This window comes from Dicentrarchus labrax, unplaced genomic scaffold (assembly GCF_905237075.1).
Source record: "Dicentrarchus labrax unplaced genomic scaffold, dlabrax2021, whole genome shotgun sequence".
Classification (NCBI taxonomy): domain Eukaryota; kingdom Metazoa; phylum Chordata; class Actinopteri; family Moronidae; genus Dicentrarchus; species Dicentrarchus labrax.
This window is the reverse complement of record NW_026136707.1, coordinates 23,908,324-23,921,323: the sequence shown is the minus strand read 5'-3', so window position 1 is coordinate 23,921,323 and position 13,000 is coordinate 23,908,324. Positions and strand designations below refer to the sequence as shown.

At 39.3% G+C, this 13,000-nt stretch overlaps 1 long non-coding RNA gene across 1 annotated transcript; it reads right to left on the bottom strand.

Annotated features, from left to right (window-relative positions):
- Nucleotides 1-1,352: 1,352 nt before the first annotated feature.
- LOC127367032 (uncharacterized) lies at nt 1,353-3,747 on the bottom strand. Its single transcript, XR_007885428.1, has 3 exons — nt 3,245-3,747; nt 2,586-2,656; nt 1,353-1,848 (listed from the first exon to the last, which is right to left on the bottom strand). It is a non-coding gene; the product is annotated as an uncharacterized LOC127367032 (long non-coding RNA).
- Between the last annotated feature and the right edge of the window lie 9,253 nt (nt 3,748-13,000).

Genomic DNA, 13,000 nt, shown 5'->3' with positions numbered 1-13,000 from the left:
AAACAGTATTGCTATTCCTCCCGACCCTCCTCCTCCTCCCCCACACGTCTCTCCCTCACCTCTTGCTCTGCTCTTTCTCTCTCCGCTCTCTCCTCTCTCCATTTTCGTGCCTGGCAGCAATCTTTCTCAGGAGACTTTCTCTGCAGTTGTGTGAGGAGAATGTCAGTCCTGTGTAGTTGGGAGTGTGTGTGCTTCTATCTTGTGTGTGTGTGTGTGTGTGTGTGTGTGTGTGTGTGTCTGCCTGCCTCTACGAGAAACGTCCCCTGGATGTGCTCATTAGCAAAACACAAGTGCGTATGGCTCCCCAGAACAAGGCATTCTGGGTACTGCCACTGTCTATCTTAGCTTTGTGAGTTGGTAAGCAACTAATGAACAGATTCAGGCATGAATACAGGGCAGCAGTACTGCACACAGACACACACATACACACACACACACACACACACACACACACACACACACACACACACACACACACACACACACACAAATAAAGTCTTTAAATGACCTTTCATACATAACAGACACGAAGAAAAACAATGAGTTGTTCATTCTACAAACTTAATATTCTAATTTTGTGTGGGGATGGTTTGATGCTCTGTGTTCTGGTAAAGATAAAAAATTTAAGAAAGAAAGAAAAATAAAATTAAAAAAAGTCTGTTCTAAAGGACATTTTACCAAAACAGTGCATATTGAATATTGAATATTAAACACACAGAGAGGTCTCCTGGTGGGCTGGAAAGAGGCTCTGAGTTTGTGTGAAGAGATTTGTTTTCTGTCAAAGCAATGTGACTTTCAATGAAAAGTAAATTCTTTCGTATATTTTCACATGAACTGTCGTATCCTGTTTTTTTCATAATAATACACAATTTTTGTAAAAAACCATCAAGTAGCCTATCTGGTGCATTTACATGATCTTCCTCTGCAGGTGAAGTTTTTCTAGTTAATATGTTTAAATTTAATTTCTGTATGTTCATTATATAACAATCACATTATTGTGACGTCTTTTTGGTTTTCTTTTTTCTTTTTTCATTAGCACAAATTTTTATTACGGTTAAAATATGGTTTTGGTCATAGTTTTATCAACTTTAAAGGTGCAGTGTGTAACATTTTGGAGGATCTATTGGCAGAAATGGAATATAATATTCATAGGTATGTTTTGCATAATTACCTGAATATAGGAATTGTTGTGTTTTTGTTACCTTCGAAGGATCCTTCTATATCTATCGTATCCCAGAACGGATGTTTCGTGACCACCGTAGTTTCTCCTTTATGCCACTAAATCCTACACACTGAGCCTCTAAAGTGGTATTGCAGCAATTTATTATTGCACTTCCATAAAGTTACAGCAACTTTCTAGAGACTGATTTATTTTATTATTAATTATTAGGCAGTAATCAGGCATATTTACATTACCAAGGAACAATGTATTCCCTCCTCTGCAAGGGACACAAAAGAAAAAGTACAGGGTTTACAATAATACATCTTTTAGAGAGAGTGAGAGAGAGGTGGTAAAAACAAAAACAGTAAAAACTATTTACCAAAGAGTAACTAAAAATAGCATTCAATCTTCCTATGAACAGTGACAGCAGCAGAGACCAAGTTCTCCTGACTTCTTGTCCATCGCTTAAGCTCCAAAAACACAAGATACTACATTTCCCATAATGCAACTCAAAACACCCATGTCTTTCAAGCTCCATACCCCCAACTTGTAATACAGGCCTTCTGTCATTAATGTGTAGTTTGCGAGTTCAAGACCACATATCTCTGATGACATTATCAGGTTTTTTTCCTCAGATTTGACAAAGCTGCTCCAGCTGTGCTCCGCGTGACAGGAAAACAGATCTTCTGGTGGGAAATTAATGAGAAAAATTAGTCAAATCCACAGAGTTCACAATTGTTCATACATACTGTATCAGAATAATAAAACCAAACAAGTAAGTGCATATTTCCTGTATAAACGCAGTCTGGTATGTTGTGCAAGGTGCAGTAATTGATCAGAGGCAGAAATTGAAGGCACATTTATGTCCTGGCATTCAGTTTTACAGTAGTGTTGCATCTATCTAAAGATAGCCTTTCTAAAGATAGTGTTGCAAAGAATTGTTCTGTGAAATTAATTACACACTGTATTTCAAGCTGAGAACAGGCACTCATAAATATGCATTTTCATGTACAAAAGGAAACAATTTATATCCAATCATATTGCCACTGTTCAAAACTAATCAGCACATAGCCACGAATGGAAAAACACTGTAATCTGGCGTGCAATAAAACGCTATGAAATGAGCAGAACAGGTGCATAGGTGAACAAAGATAAATATAGCCTGGCTTGATGAAATAATTTCTCTGTCCTGGATAATAACTCATTATGTTAATCACAAGGCCTATTAATCATTTTCTCATTTGAACTGTCAGGATGTGATTGTCGTACGAGGAGATTGTGTGAAGTACAGCGAAAAGATTCGCCTTTTGCCATTCATCAAAGTCAAATGGGCAAAAAAAAATCTGAACGTCAGAGCGGAAATGGACACTGGGGCTGTTGCAATGGCTTTCGCCCGAGCCGTAACAGTGAAAATCCTCCTCACCTCTTGAGAAGTAAAAGAGAAAAGAGCGATGATAAACGCATTTGCACTCCGGCTGTTAGATCCTGATGGTGCTGTAACACAACAGCACAACAGGAAACATATTAGCAATAGCCAGGAGAGTGTGTGTCTCTGCGTACTGTATGTGCTTTCCTGTGCATATGTGTGTGTAAGTGTGTGTATATGAGTGAGTGTGTGGCACCAGGCTCATATATTGTGATTGTCTCATTGTAGAATGCCCTACTGGGGTGGCCAGCTGTTCCTGTGCCCATAAAAAGGAGGCAGGAATGTCTGGTGGGATGAAGGAGGCTGCAGAGACACAGAGAGAGCCACACACACTCGCTTTACAGGAGCAGATGTAGGACACACACACACACATGCACACACACTTCCAAACTCACACACGAGGTATACACGTACGCACCAGCGCAACACACGCTGTACTCTTACGCATACACACATACAAAAACTCCCACAAACATAGAAAGACACACACAAAAACAAAACATACAGAAAACACACACAAAGACAAAGTCACACACACACACACACACAACCTCAAACACACAGAAAAACTCACGCAAAGACACATTCGTATATACCACTTGTGTTACAGCACTACACGTACATCCAGATACAAACACAAAGACACACACACACACCAGCAGCAGCAGGCGAGGTGGTGGAGGCGTTATCGGTCCATATCTGTGCTTGGAGCCACAGCAGTCTCCAAGGCTGCTATCAGCTCCCCCATTATCTCTGTCTGAGAGTGTGGAGGAGGAGGAGGAGGAGGACAACGATGAAGCTTCCCCCCAACCCCCCATCAACCAGCTCCCCTCATATAGCTCCCGTACGCACATACACACATATTAACACACACTCACCACCAACTCGTTAAGAGGGCGGAAATGAAATGTCTGTCCCCTGAGTCACCCGAGTAGCAGAGCTTTGCTGCTGTGGCACAAGTTTGGCGACGACAACAGGCGTCCAATAATAAATCTACAGGCAGAGAGAGGAAGGAGATGGAAGGAAGAAGAGGTGGCAAGAACAGGAGTGAGAGAATAAGAGAGAGGGTGAAAGAAAGAGAGAGAGAGCGATAGAGGGGATGGTGGGGGAGGAAAGAGAGGGAGCAGCCTGCTGCAGCCGCCCCTACCTCAGGTCTCATTAACTTAATGGTCTCTGTGGATGGTGAAGGGCTGAGCGAGGATGGAGGGCAAGAGGAGAAGAGAGGAGAGGAGAGGAGAGGAGAGGAGAGGAGAGGAGAGGAGAGGAGGTGCTTTAAGGTGAAAGAGGTCTGCAAACCAAATTTACAGTGATGTCTCTTTAGGTTAAACTTTTTAGCACACATATTAGTAAAATGATGTAAATGTTTTTATTTTGAAGACCTATTCCAGCCTCAGTCTGGGCCCACACTAACCTGAAGGATGCTGGTTTGAATACCTCGACAGTTGGGGAAAAGTGTGAAGGACCAAAGTAGTTCAGCGGAGCCACTGCAACAAAGGAGCACAGGTCTACTGAACATCTTTCACTTCCATCGTGTGTGATTGAGGAGGTACAAGATACGACTTATAAACAGTCTGTAGTGAGGCTGAAGCGCTTATTTAGATTTTTCATATTTATTTTGTCTAAATCTTTTATGCACAAGAGTGCCTGCTCTGCATTGCCTTTAAAAGGCAATTTGTTGTCCACAAATAAGATTCTGAGTTGAGTACCACAATAGCACAAATACAAAGACACTGTTTAAAAAAAATATCCAGTCCAGCAGTATAGTGCAGAGACATGATGTGTGAAAGACCCCGGTTCAGTGTGTTGTCTATGGAGACCATGCTCCACTTGCTAAACATGTGTGAGTGTATGTCTACTGGATCCATTAAGTGCTATGCATCTAAAAAAGATAGTGTGTAAGTATATTTAAAGATCCCCTCCAAACATGTGTTAAGACATATATACAAATGGTCTACTAGGAACAATAATGTGTATCTGATATGTTTTTTCCACAAAAAGTATAATTTCCACATTAAAATTCTTAAAACCCTTCTACCTCATTAACAATTCCAGAATCTGTGAATATGCAAATGTCATTCATTTCTAAAGTGTTCCTGCTGGACACAAGATGTCTCCTACTTCACTGTAAAGACCATTCTCAGTGGATGTGCACTGGTGGCTTCAGGTTTCTAAATCACACTCTACAAGTTGCAAACTGGACCAGAAAAATGCAAAATTTAATACAATATGTTTCTAAAATCACTTGTTATATTGTTTGTTTCTGATACATCGGCCCTCTTTTATGAAGCACAATAGTGTTTTATCAAATTGCAATTGAGAGGAGCAAAGGTAATGCTTATTTATTTGAAATAAAAGAGGCTGAGTAAGAAAAAAAAGGGGTTACATTGTGCAGTAAACATTCAGTGACTAGTAAAGATCTAGTAGACTAGTATAGCAATCTGGTTTACATACATATTAAGCATATTATAGTCCATAAATGAAAGACACCTTACAAAAGAAGGAAAAGGGGAATTCAGTGGAGGCTATCCTCATACTTTTACCGTTTCTCAACCTTTTTAAGTCAATTTCTGAAACTAGAATTGGAATCTGTTCGAACCAGTCCGATTCACAGCATGTTTTCGCTTACAGTAGCTCAATATTGTCCCACTGATCAATTTTCCTTAGAAAACGCTTTTTGGAAAAAGGTCCAATAAGAAACATCTTCTTCTTAATGGTACCGTAGATTTCTTTTCATTTGAATGACTCCGTAATTGAATTGCTCTCTTGAACCACTTAAGAAAGGGGTTAAAAAGTTAAAGGTAGATTTTATTTTTGGAGTTTACATTACATTTTGTATCTATCTCCTCTGTACAGATGAAACACTTACTTGTTTCCATCAGTGTGCCACAGCAGCACTCATAGTTCTTTTGTGCTGGTGACATGGCCGTCAGTGTTGACAGGGTATCAGCCGCTATCGTCTGGACTGTCCGGCCACTGGCGCCACACTCAGAGGGGCTTCTGCACCACCTGAGGTCTGACATGGAGGCACTCAGACGGACACATGAGACGGCTTAAAGAGAACGGCGGTCTGGAATATAGATGTAGAACCGGTAGAGGGGCCGCTTCCTGGTACAGTGCTGTTGAATCTTAATATAATGTCATTATTGTGTGTCTGTAGGATGGCTGGGAATCAGATTTGAAAAAATCAACAAGACAGTCATCAGCAGGTGCACTGAAATGGTGCCCTTGCTATGGTAACACGTCAGCTTTCTGCATGCCAAACACTGTATTGAAAATGTATTTCCATGACACTATTAATCAGAGGTGTCAAGTAAGTGTAGCGTGTAAAACAACCATTCAGTAATGTTAAGTGGAATGGAAAGATCATTCTTCATTTTCTAACTCTCTGCTCTGGTCTGAAAACGCTAACAGCTGCTGATTTGCAGCATGAGAGGGCACAGGCCACTGAAAGAGACAGAGACAGACACGCTGAAGAACAAGAGCGATGACAGACCTCAAACTATTCCACATGCATCAGACCGCCACTTGGTGAAAAGCAAAAGGGACACTGCAGAGACGAATGGAGAGGGAGGGAGCTGACGAGAACAATATTTAGCGTAGAGGGACCAATGGGGGAGCAAAGTGACAACTCTGGACCTGATACAAGTAGAAAAGCTATAATTCATGAGAATTGTACAGTAAAATAATTTGTCATCTCTGTTAAAAGCACCTTGATCACAGCTGTGTGGGTCTAGAGGGGGGGGAGCATCTTTAGAGAATTGCTTATCCACCATTACAGCAGCTCGCTACATTCAAGTTTGCAATTTCACACGCAAGGTTTTCTGTAAGTTAATGCGACACAAGCAAACAAATATACACACATGCACAGCGGCACACTCCCTCTGTCGCTCTCTCTCTCTCTCACACACACACATAAAGCCACACTGCAGGGACCATCTGACAAGGCCAAAGTGATGTTGGTTTCAGGGGACCGTGAGTCGGTCCCTCCACAGATGGGCCGGGGCCCTGCACCCTCTCCCTAATGCTCCATTCTGCAGCTGTGTGAGATTAGCTAGGTACCATCAATGCTAATTTGTGCTGATACAACCAAAACTTTTATTGAGATGAGGAAAAAAAGCAGATAAAACACACACACACACACACACACAGCCTTGGTACATCGAAGGTGTCTCCTTGAGTCTGCTGCAGAGGCTGCACTCAAGGTTTACTCTGCACAGAGGCCAAGGTGGAGAGTTATATACATTATTATTAATGATTGTTATAGCTTCATTATGATCCTTTCTAAAATTTGAACAATATTTTTCAAGCTTTGTAGAGGTTTAAACCAAGTCATATACCAACATTTAAAAAATGTCAAAACTGTGTCTAACAAAATACGTTCATATAGTAATTTGGTTTTCTAAATACATTTAGGAGGAAAAAGCAAAGAACTTTGAAACCAGAAATGGGAGTTCTGCATCCTACATGATAGGTGTTGGCTAGACACAATACGGACTGAAGACTTCCTCCTAGCTTTTTATGCTAAAACTGGGTAGGTGATTTAAAACAAAAACTTGCATTGCAGAACCAATCCAAAGTCTGTCGTTGACTGTGGACTGTAATACCTCACAGTACATCTTAATAAAAGAAGTAAACATAACTTAATCCTCCAAAAAATGTGGAGTCACTCAATTCCATAAACACAGCTCAAAAATGAAGTCGAAGTAATAACTTAAATTTAAATGTGCGCAGTATTTTCATTGATTCATTTTCTTTACATAATTACACAAATGTGTAGTGGCAATGCTCAGGATTTTAAAATTTTTATATTTATTTCAGTTTATAAATTATTGTATGCCCAGGTAATTGATAGTATATCAATTAATTGTAAGTTGCTTTTATTATACATCAGCTGTTTTGACAGGTAATGTAATAATTTGCTTTAGTGGAAGAAAACTGAGTAAATTTAAACTTAATTGGTAACATTTGTATAAAGATGCAGATAAGTTATTCTTACTTTATTATAGATAGATATAGATAAATATAATGGATAAATTCTGTTTTAAATAAGTTTGGAGAAATGCTGCATATGACTGTAATTTACTTACTACTTTAAGTTCTATTTACTGAATGGAATTGGTACAATTAACTTAATTTACCCTTAACAAATACTCAAATCAGAAATGTTTTCATGCTTAAATAGTTTGAGTTAATACATTTAAATGTTTAAGGAAATCAGCTTCCTCAAACAGTTTGAGTTGAACTAACTCATCAGGTCGTACCATATAAGATTGCTTGGAACATCCAAGAGCTCTCCCTGTGTTTATTAGCGGCCATTCTCGCAGCCATTAAAGCAACTACTTTGCATTTAGAAATCCCCAGGCGATTACATAGTAGGTTACTAAAACATTTGGTTACGATTAAGGAAAGATTATGGTTTGGTTAAAAACTTGAAAAGTAAATATGTCCCATCTCGTTTTTTAAGTCACACATTTTTAGTAACACCACAGTCTTTCATCAACCTAAACATAGCCATAAAAAACCTTATTCATGCTTTAGTGATTGAGCATTTGACATATGTTAAGTCTCTTTATGTTGATTTGAAGTGAGCTTCCATGTACTCAGTTGTATATGGATGTGTGATTTTTATTTAAAGTTTGACATTTTGCCAGCAGCCAGTTAGCTTAGCTTAGCATAAAGACTGGAAACATGGGTGAACAGCTATCTGGGCTCTGTGACCAAAGGTAACAAAATCCTCCCAACAGCCCCTCTAAAGATCAATAATTAACACGTTAAATCTCCTTTGCACCACTCTCATGTCTGTACTGTTCTCTCAAGATAGCAAATTAGGGTATTTCCAAAAATGTCAAACTATCCCTTGAAAGAAGTGCAGAGTTAAGGGTCTCCTTCTGTGTTTAAAATAGCCTTTTTCACAGCAGACATTTAGACATGGCATAGTCGGAAAAGCACAGGGGTTACTAATAACATTAACAATGGATCTTTTCTATTCAGTTGTCCCAGTACGCCATGACAGTGTGTCCGTGAGCTAACAGGCCCCTGAAACTGAAGCAGCAAAATGGAATTCAGCCATCATTCTTTTTTTATTTATTTACACCCAGTACTTTTCAAGTGACATGTCGAAATAGTTGCTGTGAAAAAGGCCTATATAGGGAGGAAAATGTTGACCATTAGTGCCAGTGAGATGATACACTGACAGTGAACAACACTCCCAGTAGTCTTTGGAACTGATGTAAACTAACAATACAAGGACGTTTGTTTGTTGTACATGTATGATGAGTTCAAATCCTCCCTCCCCCCTCAACCCTGATTACCAGTCAAGCTCAGCTGCATACAATCTAATAAAGCAATATTCTTAAAAATATCTCCAGAGACTGTGCTGTGGGATTCATGTTTTTGTTACTGTGAAGAACAGAATGAAACATATTATGTGTCACGGCAGAATTTTAGCCTTGTAAAGTTACATACAGATCATCTATTTATACCAATTTTACACTTGATGCATTTATTCATTTTCTTTCCTGCTCTGTGTTTACCAAGTTTTTCCACTGTAATAACCCACTGAAACACATCAGACCTGTAAACCTCATCCCCCCCTTCCTCCCTTCTCTCTCTCTCTCACACACACACACACACACATACACACAAATATCCCACATATGGCTAACCCTAATATGGTAACTCTGACTGAATACATTATTTATCATATGCATAACGTCTCCCAGCTAGCCTATTTTCCCCAGATAAGTAATATACAGTGTAATGTCATTGGCACGCACACTGCAGTAGGAATAATGGGGAGGTTTGTTCACTTTATGAAATACTATTCATCACAACAGAGACAAACAAATTTGATTTCAGCTGTGGATTATTCACTGGCGAGATTGATATTGTTTTCATGCAAAACCAATAAAGAGGCATCATGTGGATGTTTTGATTACATTATCAGAGCTACAAATACAGTTAATAATAAAAGTGTACTAGTGCCTCATGACTGAATCATCATACAGCATGGTATATTCCTTAGAGTTGGGGGTGGGGGGTTAATGTTGGCGGGCCGCATAAATAACTAAATAATGACAGCCTGAACAACCCAAACCTGCCTTCTGATATGAAGCAACTCATTCCATTGAGGAAGCGTGGTCTGATTTCAGTACTTTACATTATTATGTATTGTATTATTGTATTGTGTTATAATGATAATATTAATCATTATATACTGTTATTAACAATAACACTACCATCATGTCATCAGTACATTACCACCATCTTGCAACTACAACTCTTTGCACCTTACCTACCTATTTATCTTTTTTTATCTTTTCTAAGTATTTTATTCTATTGTTGTACTTTATTCTATTGTTGTATTTTATTCTATTGTATTTTATTATATTTTAATGTACCTGGCTGCTATGACGACCATATTTCCCTCCGGGGATTAATAAAGTCTATCTATCTATCTATCTATCTATCTATCTATCTATCTATCTATCTATCTATCTATTGTAAAAACCCATTTATCTTGTAGTTTTCTCTCAAGAAAAATCCTCTAGCATTAAGTTTCTGGAGTAAATGTATTTATAAAATTTAAATGTAATTACAAAAACAAAACACCTCTGACAAATGGTCAGTGATGTATGAAGTGTGTGGCAGGGTGATTGTTTCAATCAGCTGTATAGTCATTACAAAGTCTGCGAGTCAACAAGCCTCACAAATAATTAGTGGGGTGTGATAATTACACCAGGATTTGTACTTTAATTACATGACACATTTGCTGATGACGAGGCTGCTGGCTTTAAGTTTAAATTTGTTGTGTGCGCAACAGAGTGCACTGACCCTTTGTGCCAATGGTAGCTCATTAGCTACATTGTAAGTGTTAGTGTGGTTATGGCAGGAGTGCCCACACTTTGTCCCTTGGAGGGCCAAACTTGAAACTTAATAGTGAGCCACTGACCAAAAGTGCAAAGTGTCACTCTTTCCACCATGCTCAGATTATAAAAAATAATTAATAATTAAGGAACCTGCATATGTCGAGAGAATTTTTACCTCCCAAAAAATAAAACAGCGAATTATATTATAATTTTTTTAAATAAATTTTTAATTGTTTTTCATTTGAAACATCTGGCAGGCCAAATCAAACCTTATGGTCCCACGTTGGGTAGCCCGGGGTTATGGGATAGTATCGATTGTCAGAGGGAAAAAAATCTTACAGGGTGTATTTGCATGCAAGTGATAAGTCATGTGGCAGTTATTTGGCTATTTAAATCTGTCACCCTAGTTTATAAATAAAGGCAAAGTCCAAGAACGGAGAACGTTGAGGTGGGTCGACGTGTTAAACACAGGACTTTCCTTTTTTAAGTCCTTTATGAAAACAGTCTATGTTTAATAACATTTTTATACATTATTGACATATTACTTTCAGTTTTTTACAGTTTTCAGTCACACTTTGGTTAGGTTTAGGCATCAAAAGTACTTGGTCAAGTAAAAGAGCATGGTTTTTCTCTGGCATGCGGGTAGTAGCCACAATGGCTACTGATAGCTCTGTTTCAAATAGCATCTAAATAAATCTTACACAGTAGCTATATTTTTATGCATTCTGCAACTGCAACTGATTCCATCACTTCAAACAATTTGCTCAGACAACAACTCAGTAACACAGCAGTACAACAGACCGCATTAGCCATTTAGCCTCATTCATTTCTGAGCAGCAAGTGTGACTCGCACAAACCCTCTCTCTCTGTCGCTTTCAGATCTGGTGCCAAGTGGGCATCAGAGAGGCACCGTGTGTTTGTCTAATGACTACCTGCTGTCTGGCACAGTTACATATGGACACTACAGAGAAATCTGATTAACCACTCAGCCACACTCTGCACCGCAGCCTTTCATACACTATGTACGCACCCATTTGTGTGTAAATATTCCCTGGAGTATTGCTATTGCACATAAAAAAATCATTGTTTTTCTTTATTGTTATCATTGGAGCTACATTTTATTGCTGAGGTCGTTTTGCATTGAGTCCATCTGTGTTTGCTTTGTGGCTGTAATGTTTTTCCTCTACATCCTCTACGACTCCATAAGGCCTTGTTTGATGCTGTTAGATTTGACCAAAAGGGGTCACAAGCTCCAGTTTGTGTCGTCTAAAAAAACACATTTGTTTGTTCAGCAACCATGGCTCATTATGTGAATTACTGTATCTTATTCCAAACAAATTACTCTTGCTGCTGCTGCAAACATAAAAGACCTCATGTCATGTATGCCAAATGATTCTTTCCGGTGTACACGCACCACTCACTGTGTGTTGAGAAGAGTGAATGTTGCCTTCAACAAAATGGGCAGTTTTATAGTTTTTATATGAAAATGATACATTATCATTTTAAAGATTTCAAGAAATGAGTGATTAATCTAAAGCGTCAGAATCTTTTCAAACTAGTGAAAGAATAAGCTCATGTCAAAAAGATATCCAAGCCAGTCACAAGAGAAATAACAAGACATATTAAAAATGTACCATCTTGTCAGAACGTTGCTTTGTTTTCATCCCCCAGCTCCATAAAGATTTAAATGAATCTGTTTTCAGGAGTAAGGCTGCAAACAAGGAACACAGGCTGACACATTATAGATGCCTCTCTTTCTCTCTGCCTTCATCTCTCATAAACAATCCTTCCTCTCTCTGCCTATCCCTCCCGCGCTCTCACATTTTTACCGTCGTGTCAATTACTGTCCCAGTGGTTTTCCTCCTCAAGTCTGACACATCCACGGAGTGTGTGAGCATTCATCAGAGCTGTTTAACCCTCGCAACGCCCCGAACTGGAAGACAGCCAGGGAAACGTCACGGAGGCAGCCAGTTGTCAGCGACTATCACCTCCCCTCCACCCCCAAACCCCCCGTCACCGACGTGCACATCAGACAGGGAGCAGGCCTTGTTGATGAGAAGAAATTCACTAATTGTTTGATTATACAGATCTTCATGATAATGAATCGCTACTCCACGGTTCGGGAACATGGTGTGCAACCCGAATTACCACCCCAACACTCAAGCTGTGAAAGTTGATTACTCATTAGCGGGTGACTGAGTGGCACAAACAACCCTGGCACCCCTTTTAAATTCCCCTCCTGTGTTTTTTACTGTATGTACTTGTAATTGCTGTACAGTGTGGCACAGGAGACTGCCCTGCACCAACATGGATAGATTAAAATTCAATCCATACCCAGGAAGCAGCGTGTTTTCGCCTTTTTACACTAGCTATTAAGTACTACAAACATTCAACAACATCGCCTTATGTCCGCCTGCAGGTTTTGAGGCAGGACACAAACGTTACTGAAATACAAGCGACCAAGCCAGAACAATTCAACTCACTGTGTTCACTGACATTGCTGGTTGCTGCACAAAGAAACTACCAGCAGCAATTTGTTCAGTC